The sequence below is a fragment of the Micropterus salmoides genome, unplaced genomic scaffold (genome assembly GCF_014851395.1).
Source record: "Micropterus salmoides isolate LMB-PRFRI ecotype aquatic unplaced genomic scaffold, ASM1485139v1 Ms_hic_scaffold_6, whole genome shotgun sequence".
Taxonomy (NCBI): Eukaryota; Metazoa; Chordata; class Actinopteri; order Centrarchiformes; family Centrarchidae; genus Micropterus; species Micropterus salmoides.
Genome location: NW_024044348.1, coordinates 16,642,181 through 16,656,236, shown reverse-complemented (window position 1 = coordinate 16,656,236; position 14,056 = coordinate 16,642,181). Strand labels below are relative to the sequence as shown.

Below are 14,056 nucleotides of genomic sequence, written 5' to 3'. Positions count from 1 at the left end.
CTTTTAACTCACCTGCAGCTCTCTCTGTAGCTCACACAATCCCTGCTACCTGCGTGTGCTAATCCATCCCTTCACCCATATTCTTTGTCTTTATAATTGCCATCTATATAATAAACAACAGCTGTTACGTGTGCAGGATCGCTCATTTCCCGTTTCACATTTCCTGTGGGTTTTCTTTACAAAACGTAGTTTGGAGACCTGCCTCAGGTGATAGAGCCGCTGTCAGCTCGTGTAGTGTATGACCCCCTGTCACCAATCACCGCCAAGCAAAAGTACTTCTTAAACGACTCATCGATGAATCTTTGAAATAATCTATAGAAGCTTTGAATACTAAAATCATTGTTAGCTGCAGCCCAACAGTAAGTTCTCACTGAAACAATGATTTATCCTCCATCTCAATAACCACAAGTAAACGGTAGATCTAAGCCATATATTTGACAAGTATTCTTTGTAAATCCGCGCTTGAACGTATTTGAGCAGCAAACACAGTATTTTTGCTAGATGATGTTGCATTGTGTTTGCAAAAGTTCAGTCAAATACAAGTTTTGTGTAATTTTTTGCTGCAGCCCTCTGACACAACTGGTGTGCCAAAGCAGTGGCCTCACTGAAATAAATGAGATGGCTGCGGTTTCTGATGCAGTGCTACAGCCAGCCTGAACATGGCTTCAACACATTCACCAAAATGCATCTCAATCACTGTCACATGCACACCTCTGAGGACACCCAAGTTATCCTGGAAAGCTGGATGAACTCGGAAAAAATGACACACTGGCCTCATTTGTCTGAACTACAGTTTGTGTCCCTAATGAATTACAGAACAGGCTTCTTCTACCAGCCAATAGTAGAATATGACCTCCATTACAGCGAGCCAGGAACAAGAACTTGAAACTCAACAGCCCAAACAAGCTTCAATAAATGATCCTTGATAAAGAACCCACACAAGTAAATCATCTGCCTGAAGGCAATTACCCACAAAATATGAAGAAGGCAAAGTACAAAAAGCAGCATCAACAATAAGTGTAACGGTGGAGTGCTGTTAAAACGGACAGTGGGATGAATCACAACCTCTTTATAGCCACCCGTCTGGCTGCAAAGACAGAAAAGAGCTGAGTGGTGGAAATGCATGTACTGGTCAAAAAGGGTGCTTAGATCCTTTGTGTTAGGTATACTGCCTCACAGCATGCTGGGGGGGAAACAAAGTAAGGCTGCACGTATTGGTGAGCAGGGGCATGGGCTTGGGCCCCGACTGATGGACCTCGTCTCTTTGGTATTTAGGTATGCCTTTGCTTTTCATTCACATCCCACCCGCACAAGCGCAGACACCCATCTCCCCACAGTCCTCCCCTCCCCCCCTTCCTGCTGTTGCATTTCAATGTAAATGGGTGGATGAATGGCTGCAGCTGGCCCATCAAAAGGCCAGCCCTGCTGAAGGGCCTTGGTAATTGAGATTCAGCCAGGCCAAGCCACCTCTACCCTCCCCCACACAACACTTTGTCCTAACACCCTTACCCCCTTGTCTCAGCTTATTGCTTATGCTCAATAACAAGAGGATGGCCAGGCACAAGAGGGCTTAAAGAAAACTGATGTTGCGGTTTGCCTCGGCGCACAACAGCAGTCAGCGTGAAGCAAAGTGGCAACCAAGCCCAGAGATATTTTATTAATTGAGGAAGGGAGGCAAAAGTTTGTTATAGACAGAACACAACATCCTACTCCATCTCTACAGTGATGGGGAATGAAGAACCAGCTTTCACATACATCGCGTTAACCATCAATTTGACGTCATGTTAGAAGAGAGGGCTGACAATGCAATAGGGGAAAAGTCATGGCAGTCAGTCACGGCAAGTTGACTGCTTAAGAAAAACAATATTGTTTCAGCTCTGCAACATTAATACTGTGTGAACAACAGTGTTGAACATGAATGCTATATGCACACACACTAGGGCTGAACGATTAATCATTTTCAAATTGAAATTGCGATTTGAAAGCTAATCGTGAAGACAGCGATTAAAATATAAGTTTATTACTCAGAGCATCTGACCCGTTTCAAACAGTCATGCAGTTACAAATTCATTCTGTTGTCATCCTTGTGTGACAGATCTGCTCGCCAATCACAAGCGCCATGCACCTCCTGTTACGGTCCTACTCACCAATCAAAGCAGGCACAGACAGGCACAACAAATGAAACTAGAGGAAAACGTGGGATAATGGCGCCAGCCGAACAGACAGAGGCGTGCCATGATTTTGTCCAGCGTCAACTCACACTTAAAACCCCCCTCCAGCCAGTTTTAACTGCCGCTTTTGGTTAACGTTCGTTCTCAAACAGAGAATGGGGGTGTGGTTAATAGTCGGACGTAGTACATTACCATGAAAACCAAAAACTGACAGGCTGGAGTGTTCACTAACGATATGCTGTGTTAACATCACTACACTATAAAGTTTAGTACACTTTACTGTCTGGCAGGAGTAGCTATTACTTACCCATGACAGAAAATAATATGTGCGTATCAGCTGTTATCAATCATACAGTCGATAGTCCTGTCACGCACTGCACACGATAACTCCCACTACTTTTTATGGTGCGCTTACTTTACCGCGGGGGTGTATGTATTGCATGATAAATTGGTTAGCTAGCTGTTTATCGGTTTGATGCTCTGACTTAACAAGGCGTGACAGTTAAATGAGGCATGACGGTGCGCCCGCGCAAGCTTGGAGAATGACGTATGACTTAGGGAATTACTATAGTCGTTCAGCTTTAATAGACACGTTTAAAAATAAACTACTAATGGTGTTGTGTACCACCATCAGTACACCCCACCAAAAGCCAATGGCCAGCAGCTCTTTGCCTAACCTAACAAACAATGGTTAAAATGTCCCAGCATAGATTTAGACCCGCTTCTTAGCTCAATAATACCCAACTAACCTAATGGCCATTCCACAATTAAAGTAATTTAAACTTCTATTCACTGAAGGCTCTAGCTATGAAAAGCAGATTCAATAAGTGATGAGTTAGCATTAACAGAAAACAACATCAGAAAAGATTTTTAATTCTCTCGCTTTCACTCTCAGACGCTGTGATGTGTACATGTTCTGTTTTATAACACAGCCTACTAGAAGGGTTTAAAAAAAAAAACATATGGGCGGGCCACCTTAGCTTTCGATGGGCATGGAAAACCCTTAAAAAGGGCTTAAGATTGGGGAGGGGAAAAAAACAGAGAAGGTAAGTGAGTCCAGGCAAGCAAGCCTGTCCTTTTCCCTGTGTGTCAGCAACAGACTGAACAGACCAGAACAGCCGAGCCCAGAGGGACACACCACACAGACTGTCTCAGCCATCAGCTCTCAGACCTGGCCGACTAAAACCTCAGAAAATTTCCAATGCCACGTATAGATAATACATCATTCCATGCAGCCTCCTGCTCAGCAGCACATCTAATCAAAACACCAACTGTTGTCTCCAGATTTGCACCACCCCTAATTCATGCCTGTCCAGACTGAGGCGCAGAGCCATTTGCCTAATAGTGTTACCTCCTCAGGTTGTCTCACATGTACAAACACTGAGAAAAGTCTTGCTTTTCATAGCCAAGACTTTCACTATTATCATCCTTCCTTAAGAGTCACCTGTCGGGAATTTCAACAGTAGCATGTCTATGAAAAATATGTTAACCTACTAAGAAGATGTGTCAGTATAAGGGAACATTTAGCAATTATACATTCACTTGAGTTCAGTGTGAGACAACTGTGATTCAAACTTACAATGGCTGAACATATTTGGGGTAAGTCAGAATGAAACTAAAAGTGTAATTAAATGGTCCTCTGTAGGCCTACACTTACCAGGCCATCAGATCGTAAAGACCAAGCTCTACAAATCCTAATTCCCTACCAAATAGCCTTTAAACAAATCTTAAGTAGATCTATTACAACCTCTCTTTGTTTTAACGGTTCTTTTCTAATCTTCAAATGAACATATGTTTATTCACCTTACTGAAAGAATGGCAAAAATATCAAACCCTGGCAGTCTGCTCCTGTGTGATACAAGTTTTGAATTTTCTGAATAGCCGAAATTATGATTAAGCATATCAGTAAGATTCCCTTAAAAACAAAAGCACAATATATTCCTTTTTATGCTTCGATCAGAAAGATCAAAAGCCAAGACTGTAAAAAGCACATTTCTGGAGAAGCAGCAGCATGCCAGAATAGAGAACATTTCCCTTTGATGTGCAAGAGACTCGGGGAAGAGAAAATATTATCAAGAGTGGTGCAGCAGAAGGCTAGGAAGTAAGCACAACCTAACACAAGTTAAAGATGCCGTTAACCATCGGGACCTCCTAAACTCTGAAATGAGGCTCTACGGTCCCTGAGGAAAACAGCAGGATTGGGGCCCGCCATTTTGTTCCATTTTGCTTCGAGGATAGAAGAGGGGGCAAAGGACTAGGCTGAATTTCAAAGTGCTTCAGATGCCATTTGAGTATCCGCAGAGATTGTGCTGGTAGTACAGCAGCTATAAAAGATTTACACAACTTGAACAGGGAGGATGAGAGAGAAACTGAGACAGAGAATGGAAAAGAAAGGCAGGGACAGACAAAGAGGGGCAAGAAACAGGAGAAGCCATGCTTGTTTACCTAAAAGGACCACACTCTCAGCACGGAAGGGGGAGGGGAGAGCCTGCATGGACAGAAGGCAGGCAGAGTGGGTGCTGGAGTTGCAGCTTAAGGCTTCTTTTCCCCCTCTTACAACTAGCACAAGTAGCTGTTTTACTCTATTGGAAACTCGAGCCATTTTCATAGAAGAAATTGCACAATGTACTGTATCAGCCACCTATGCACCTTATTATTATATATTACATCTTACATGGGGGCACGGGAGCAGAAAAAGTGCCACCAATTTCCTCCCTTAACGACCACTGACATATCAACAGTTTCCCCAGCGTAATGTCCTCACCTTTTCTGCTCACACTGAGAAACTCTAACAAGACCAACAGTATTTGGGCCACTACTTAAATATTGGGCCAGTTAATGGAACAAAAACAAAGGTGCTTTTTAAGCTCATTAACACCTATAGCCTAGTTCACACTACATGATTTTAAGCCCGATTTGCTGGTCGGTGAACTCGGCAAGCGTCAGGCTGTGATCAGGGGTAAATCAGCGATTGATCGGCAGCCGCCAGTCGTTATGTGTGATCAAAACAGCTCCCTGATGCATCGATGACACATGGCAGACGCCAGCCAGATATCTAGCACGCCAAATATTTGGAGGAGTCGGCCAATTCAACATCCACATTCAGCCAATGAGAGCAGGCAGCTAGTTTTTTTTTACCGCAAAACACTTTTTACTCACCTCCAGCTCTCTCTGTAGCACGGACAATCCCTGCTACCTGTGTGTGCTAATCCATTCTTTCACCCATATTTTTTGTCTTTATAATTTCTATATTTATATATGGGGGTGGTGATGGTGCATAGATAAGATGCTTGCATTTGGTGTGGGAGACCTGGGTTCGATTCCCACTGTGAGACATCCACCGATGTGTCCCTGAGCAAGACACTTAACCCCTAGTTGCTCCAGAGTCGTGCGACCTCTGACATGTATAGCAATTGTAAGTTGCTTTGGATAAAAGCGTCAGCTAAATGAATAAATGTAATAAATATATAACAAACAGCTGTTTTGTGTGTCGGTTCGCGTCATTTCCCGTTTCACGTGCATTTTCTTGACAAAACGTGGTCAGTCACGTAGTGTGAACGCCACAACGACTTCATGACTCCCATCACATGACGGCAAGTTGTATAGTGTGAACAGCCCGGTGATCAGCCGACGCTGAAAGTCGTGTAGTCTGCACGAGCCTTATGTTTTAGTGTTGTCACAAAACTGGAATTTCTAACTTCGATTCAATACCTTGAAAAATATCAATATTCTATACCATTATCAATACCACAACCTTAATTAAATTACTGAATATAACTACTAAATTATCAACTTCTAAGAAATTAAGTAAAGTTAACAGTTCTGTGTTAAGCCAGCGTATATACACAGGAATCCTGAAGTAAAATTCAATACCTTTAAGACATATCAACATATTTTAAGACTGCCGCGCCACTTTGAGCTGTTACTGATTAAATCAGCCACACACCTTTAAAAGGGACTTTGAGTTTTTAAAAGGAATTTAATTATATTTATAACATATTTATTGCCTATGTGTCATCAGGTTCTAACGCCACCTAAAAATTGAGGCATTCATCAACTTTCTCAGTTGCCTATAACAGCCTGTATGGGCAAACTGTTTTCTATGTGAAGGACTGGTCAGCTTTCCTGCGAAAAGCAACTGTCTTACATAAGCTATGACGTTTATGTACGCAACATTACAGCAAATCATGTGAAACACAGTGTACTTTTGTGTTTTAGTTGGTTTAAACTAGATAATGTGAGCTTGCCTGCAATGATGTGTGTGATAACTTTGATGGACCACTTGAGCAATGCAACAAAATTCAAGGAGGGAACAAAGATGAAGAGAATAAACTGAGTGATGAATAACGTAAGTAGCGTAGGCGGTGTAGCACAGGCACAACCTGGAGGAGGAACATAACATTAAATTAAAAGTATATTGTTAATTTAATAGTAAACTGTAAGTTTGATATGAATATATTCATTATGTTACTATATTCAATATAATTTCATATAATAGTATATAACTTACCACTAGTATAATAATTCAAATTACAGCTGTTTCAGTTTGGGGTTTTTTTTTTTATTCATTAACTTTGTGCAAGAAAAATGCTCCAGGCTACATGATAGTCTCCAACCTTGATTTCAGGCAGGCTACTCATCAACTCATCAATAATCATACCCATTTATGCAGAACACTGAGTTCAATATTTATAAAGTTTGTTGCAGCACATCAAACCTTTTTAAAAATCCCGCTTCATCCAGACTGTGATTGATCTGTTCACAAAAAGTGACAGTGACGAGAGTATCGGCTTTATGAAAAGTTGAATGCGTTTCAATAAAAGGCACCGATTTAGCTACACAGCCAGCTAACACTAGCCAAACCCACACACTCCTTGAACTTTCCCTGTTGTCTTCCCGATTCAGCTGCTGGTGGCGCATCTCGCTCTTGTTTTTCAGTAAGGAGGCTGTTCAAGTGGCCATAGAGCGACTGGCCAACCAGGTTAATCCTGTTACTCCTGATCGCCACTCCGTCTATGTTTTGGACGATTAGCATTGAGGGTCCGGCGGGGTGGGAGATTACGGTTGGTTGTACTCGTAAAACATTTTCCGGTTCGTACAGATCTATTTTTTGGAGCGTTTAAGAGTGAAATAGGCCCACGGTAGATCCCTACGCCTAACGTTTCAGAGACAAATCACACAGTCGCTACTCACTGCCTGTCTAGTATTTTTGGCTATGCATTATAAATAAATACGTTCACCTACACTTTTAGCAAACAAACTTTGCGACAAACAGGATTTTCACATTGATATGATAACCCTACTATGTAGAAACATGCAAAATGCACAGAAAAATCCAGCCATAAATTGGATGGGGAAATGGTAACATTATCTTGGTTAGTCATTTTCAAGCAGTACATTAACCAACAAACAATCATAGACTGACTTTTTTTTTTGCCGAATGATGTGCTGATTGCAACTTGAATCAAATCCAAAGGACAGGAGAAGGGCTGACAACCAGGCGGTCAATTACCTTCTCAATAAGGATTCATCCACTTAGGTCATAAACTGTCACCAGTAATCATAAACACTAATTTACAATTATATGAAAAAAATGACTGTTCTCCCATTTGAGAAGTTTGGTATTTTACCCCGATAAATTACTGAGATTATTGATTAATGGTGAGATTCATTTTCTGCTGAGTAAGTGATTAAATGTTCCAGCATTGGACAGAAAATGTCTCATAAAGCCACTGTACGGATGATTTTACTTAGCTAACAACCTTTTTAAACTTTCATTTACAATAATGAGTGTCTCTAAATAAATAATTCCTCTTTAAAACCATTATTTGACCTCTGAGTTTTCGCCTTTGCTTTCTAGAAGAACAATTGCTGGAGGCTCAGGTAAACGTGCAATCAATTCATACACAGGCGTCTGCCATCACAAACAAAGAAAGGAAGTGGTGGGACAAATCCTTGCAAACCAGTGACCAGTTAAAGATTTCAAACAATTGCCAGGATGGCTAGCAGCAATCAGCTTTTGGTTGGATTACAGACTGGTTGGCAGATTCCATTCACTTTTAACTGGACAATAATGGTCCTGCTTAAATGTTACTAAGAATAAAGATAGCCAGGCACACATACAATGGATTTCACCAAAAACACGTGTGACTAAAACTGACAGTGATGGCATTAATACGTTTCCAGAGTCATTTAGTAAATTATAATAGACAGTAGGAAGACTGGCGTGGTCATTAATGAGAATATAGTAAATCTGGCTGCTGAATAGTTAACATGCAGAGTCATATTCTGAAGCTTGATGTCTACTGTGCAACTACTGCAGTGCTCTGTGCATCTGCTTATTTTTTAATCTGCCTTCTCTTGTTTATCATCCCTGATAGGCTTTGATGCTTCGGTAACATTTCTTTCATTTGGGTTTGACGGTCTCAATACTGGTACACAGGAGGTTATTCATAATTCTTAATAAACTTTACAAAGGGACTTGTGTGTCACAGTTGCGTTATTTACACGTAATCTGTTGTTCAAATGTATGCTTAATCTGCGTGGTGGAAAATAAACATGCCTCCTGTCCTCCACGACTGAGGATGGTAAACCTCTCTCAAGTAACAAACAGATCTATCTATATGCCGACAAGATGTAAGTACAGATAGATGTGGATGCTGTAGGTTTTGTTTGTGGGTTGTGTGTGTTATGCGTTACATTAGACAAGGTGCCACTTATAATGGTAACACACGCACTCAAAAGCTGCCTCGAGTAACTGAATGCCAGCCTCTAGCATCCAGGCAACATCATCTGTGCCAGTAGCAGTGTCACATGTATGTTCACAGGCAGGTGATTCACAGACTCTGCATGCACAGCCCATCAGTTTGGCTCGGTGCTCTGGTGAAAGGGTGCACCTGATCAGTTTATCAAACAACTAAAACAGGCAGTGCTCATTTTCAGGTAGTGGTAGGTGACTAGTGGGGCTTGCTTTGGCTGTCTGATAAATTGATGAAGTGAATCTCTTCATCAGAGCACACTGGGAAGTGATTAAACCCTTAAATTGGACTAAATTATGGAATATCAGACAGACTTTCTTGTAGATTAGTCATGGAAAGCGAGAACCATGCAAGTTTTTCTTTTGCATCAAGCAGCAAAAACACTGCATGCGTGTTTGAGTTAATTTGCCTGACTTAACATCGTACGTCCTGCAGTGTGACTATTGCACATCATGATGTCAATGCTGAAACGCTATATCATGCTACACTGGACATAATGATCAGCAGGTTGTCCTGCGCAACCGTTACTGTTGCGCCATCCAAACAACAAAAGGGTCTTGTTTTCTCGCTTTTACTTTTGTTGTGTTTTTGCCATGAAGCAGTTGTGTTTGTCTTTCAGTCAGCTTCAAAAATATGTGGTAGACCACCAGAGATTCAGACGGGCAACAAACATCTTTAAAAAGAGAAATTAAGATTGAGGACGAGACCCAGAACAATCAGGCAGGTTTACGACAACATCTTTGTGCACAGCACAGCTGTCACAACAGACTGATATGTAAGCAACCTAAATGTTGACAAACTGTTGTGCCAGCAAATGTTCTTACAAGAGCCACTGTTAGGCCACGATCAACCTGCAAAATCTGAGGCACACCGCACTGCCTTTTTAGAGGACACCTACAATTTGTTTTTCAAAAAGCAGCTTGCTGCAACCACAGACCTGTCCTTAGCCTAACGTTGATTTTGCTGTGAAGTAAACTCAAAAATCTGATTTGAATGGACAATGAGAGTAACGCATATCACATCACATAGTTTTCTGAGTTAAAGTTCTGTCATCCCAAGCACTACTGCAAAAACATAAGGTGCCCAGGCTGCATGAGCAGCACGCAAAGCGCTTCTTGTCTACAGAAAACTGGAAAAAGAAACCTCTTGCTGCAAAATGCGTGCTCTCTATCTGATCAGGGCCTTGGGCAGTAGAAGACCAGAAACACAGAAAGGTTGCTTACTTTTCTATTGCACAAAACCTGTAACCCCAAGCTAAAAACACAGCTCATGACCTTCCTGACCCCAGCAGAACTCCATTTCCTGCAGGCAGAGGGCACGGTGTAATTCTCTGGTACTACTTAAAGGAAAGGGGGCATAATCTAGCCCTCACTAATGGGAACCAGGTAGAATGTAAAGTTCAAGAGTGTCACATAAGTATGGCAATTATCCTTTCTTATGACAGTTGATAGTTTAAAATAAAATTCTAAAATATCTCAATAAGATTCCTATTTATTATTATTGCAATAATAATAATAATAATAATAATAAATAGAACCAATGTGCTGCATTAACTGAAAAATGCAGCATGACATTTCTCCATTCCTAGCTTAGAGGAATGCACACCATAATGGGTCCCCACTACTGTCCTGGACTGGCTGCAATAGTCTTAATAGGATTTAACACTAGTAAATTATACGAAAACAATTAAAAAAGGTATACAAGTGTCCACTACATAACAGACATATGTGTACAGCCTATAATGCCAAAGAACAAAATATTCAACTATCAAATTTATTGACAGACCCTGACACACAATGATAACATTTCATGCTGAAGAGAAACTTCCGCTTTATTGTGTGTGTGTGTGTGTGTGTGTGTGTGTGTGTGTGTAGGGGGGTTATCTTTTTATTTACAATGTAAACAAACATCAGTGATATATATTAATGTATTAGATATAACATTTGTTAAGAATCCTGAAAAAACCCTACTGTGTTTATATTTAAATCCCACACAGAATAGGGCATGTGAAACCATTTTATTTGAGGATTTAACTATACAGACACAGAAAAATAGGACCTACACAAGCTCATGGGAGACAGTGATATGCATCACTGCCTCTGCAGTGTAGTCAACATGAACGCCCCAACAAGCTAAAACACTCTCTGTATCTTGGTGGAAAACACCACCAGCGGCACTGCAGTGTTTTCCTCAGCATTGGTACTGCACCAAAGTGGAGAGCTTCTCCTCCATATTTCGTTTCCTCTTCAGCTCATCTCAAATCCCACCATGTTGTGCCCCTCCTTTACATGTTATTTAATACAGAAAACACAGGCACTGACTGCACTGAACTAACTTAGGTAATTATGACAGTTATCCATCTATATAACCCACTGTTACTACTAACTATATACAGACACTTCCTGATAAATCCAGACTGCCTGTGGGCATTGCAAAGAACTGTTCTTTAAATAGCCATACAAAGCACTCAAATTTTCTTCAGGGGTTGTAGTTCTGGCAATCTTATTCATTGCTTTCCTTTCAGACAGGCTTGTTGCACATACATTTTGCCTTAGTGCTGGAATAGACAAGCAACTAGACAAGACACAGTGCTTCATGACAGGAATTTATGACGCTGGGCACAGCAGGTAGGCTAGTATTGTTTTAGATCAACAAATATAGGTCAATATTTGGATGATTTGGATTATCACCCCTCACGAGAAATGTAATAATAATTGTTTTTGATATTGTTAAGTGCTCTTTAGTGCTAATCCTGTGAGTATTGGAACAAATATACGCCATAATATTACTCTAGATTTATCATTATTACTGTAGAGGTGTAAGTGAATTAATTTTTGCTCTCAAGAGAAGCCTTCCAAAACACACGCACAAGGCTTATCTGTTAGTATGCATACGTGCATGCCTGCTATGTAGTTCTGCAGGACTAGTTGCTTGCTCAAAACATTTTACTTGAATTCTTAAATAACAACACACCACCAGCATCAGTCCCAGCATGGGCAATGATTTACTAAACCAAAATAAGACAATAAATAAGATGGCTCACGATACCTCAAAGTGTAAGTTAACACACGAAATGAATACATTTTGATCAAATAAAAAAGAAGAAAAAAAAACACCTAAGCGTAACGACAGAAAGGCTGTCTGTGTACAAGAAGCAGAGCAGCGTGCTAAACAACCTTTGTGGATTTCCAGTGAAAACAAAAGTAAATTGTATATATATATATATATATATATATAACCATGAATCTCATTTAACCTAAACAAATGAAAATATTGCAAGTTGGCCTTTGTGTAACACACATCAACCGAGTTAACCACGGGGGCAGCAATAGTCCCGTTTGTTGTTGTTAACGCGTTAGCTTTGCAGGAATAGTAAATTGCGACTTACCTCTGTCTGAATTTCCACAAATTCAAAAAAGTTATTTGAATCTTTAATGTTTAGTCTATGCCGCGATGTTTTCGGCCAATGCTGGATGGTCCCATTTGTTGACGTCGGTTCAGTACAGACTGGTCCGGAGACATCCGCATAAACTCGCGACGACCATCTCGGCTCAAAAGCAGCTCACTAGAATCGCGGCTAGCACTAGCTTGTTAAAACCTTGTAGACCAACAAACAGACGTCCAACGAAAACAATAAAATATCCACGAAAACGCGTTTACAGCGTAGCTATTTCATCTTCAGCACAAACTACGAACCCTTCACACTCCATTTGTACGACGGTAGTCTTGCTTGGGTGAACGTAAACCATCAAAGGATCATATTTTGTTTCGGTTTAATCCTCTCCGCCAACCCATTCGAGCGGTATCGAGCGGCCTTTGACTCTGGTGTGTGGAAGCTCAAGGCGGAAACGCTTCGGGAATGATACGAGCGTCCTGATTGGCGCTGGAGCTGTAGGCGGTAACCGTTTCCGCACACAGTGAAACAGACGCCATTTTGGATCCACATGGCATCCTGTTCGCTTCAGAACAAACGCAAGCAGGGCGCCAACGTGGCTGAACGTAGTTCACAGTTTCAAATGCATGAGACCACACTCCATTATATAGTTGGAGACCAAGAAAAGGAAATGGAGTACAGGCACTTGGTGCACTCGTTTTCTACATTTCGAGGAACCGTAAACTTTATTGGGACTCATTGTTTATATAAATAACCTATGAATAATAGGTTATTTATAATACAAACGATGACGTGTACAGCGAAATATGCACTGAATTTTTGTAAGCTTTTCATTAAGCTGCCAACTAAGGCACCCACACAAACGATGTATTAAATGGCACTATTGCCTATCTCACGTCTCATAAAAGTATAATCCCGGACATCCGTATTCGCCACATATTCTGGCGCTTACCAAGATCTAAGGTTTGTTTTCCATAGATGGGTTCAGAGAAGACAGAGCTTGCTAGGAAGCGGGACGTGCTGATCAACAAACTTAACGCACAAGTGGTCAAAATGAAACGCGAAAGGATGAAACGAAGGCTCCCATTGGCTCAAAGAAAAAAAATATCTACTCTTATTGGGTAAAGCAATATGTCTCTCAAGCGGACCTGTGCACGTCGCTTGACATGACATTATAGCTTTGATTATTTACAGCAGCGATCTGCATGTTTTCAAAAGACTCCACCAGCTGATTTCACTGACTGGTGATATTTCAAGTAAATAAGAGGAGGTTTTAAAATTACTTGCTGAGGTGATTCTTTGAAATGAAAACCATCAAACTCTTTGGGCTTGGTACGTGGTCCAATGAATCTCTAGCGCAAAACATGTGATAGGTTTTTAACTGTGTTCCTATGATCTATGGTTTACTGAATCCAGAGCTATACTCTATCAACCAATAGCGCACTCTGCTGGAGTAGTACTGCGATGGTCGCAACAAAAAATACTTTTAGTTACTGATACTTTTCTCTGAGGTTCTCTGAATCCACGTAGGCCAAATCTTGTGAACTGAAAATATATTCTATAAAATATAAAGTATTTTGTGAAATACTATTGTTTTGATTATTTGCATTACTATGTAGTGTATCTAGGAATACATTACACATTTATGCGTTTTTAATAACACAACACACCTTATACCACACGAGTGTCACTCAACACAAGACGTTCGTCTTGTGCAATTGTAAACTAATGTT

The 14,056-nt window shown here is 40.8% G+C and overlaps 1 protein-coding gene across 1 annotated transcript in view; it reads right to left on the bottom strand.

Annotated features, from left to right (window-relative positions):
- The window catches only part of ankrd11 (ankyrin repeat domain 11), a 123,204-nt gene extending 110,441 nt beyond the window's left edge, over positions 1-12,763 (bottom strand). The window contains 1 exon segment of the mRNA XM_038702048.1: positions 12,318-12,763. The gene's annotated coding sequence lies outside the window, so the exon portion shown is untranslated.
- Positions 12,764-14,056: the final 1,293 nt, after the last annotated feature.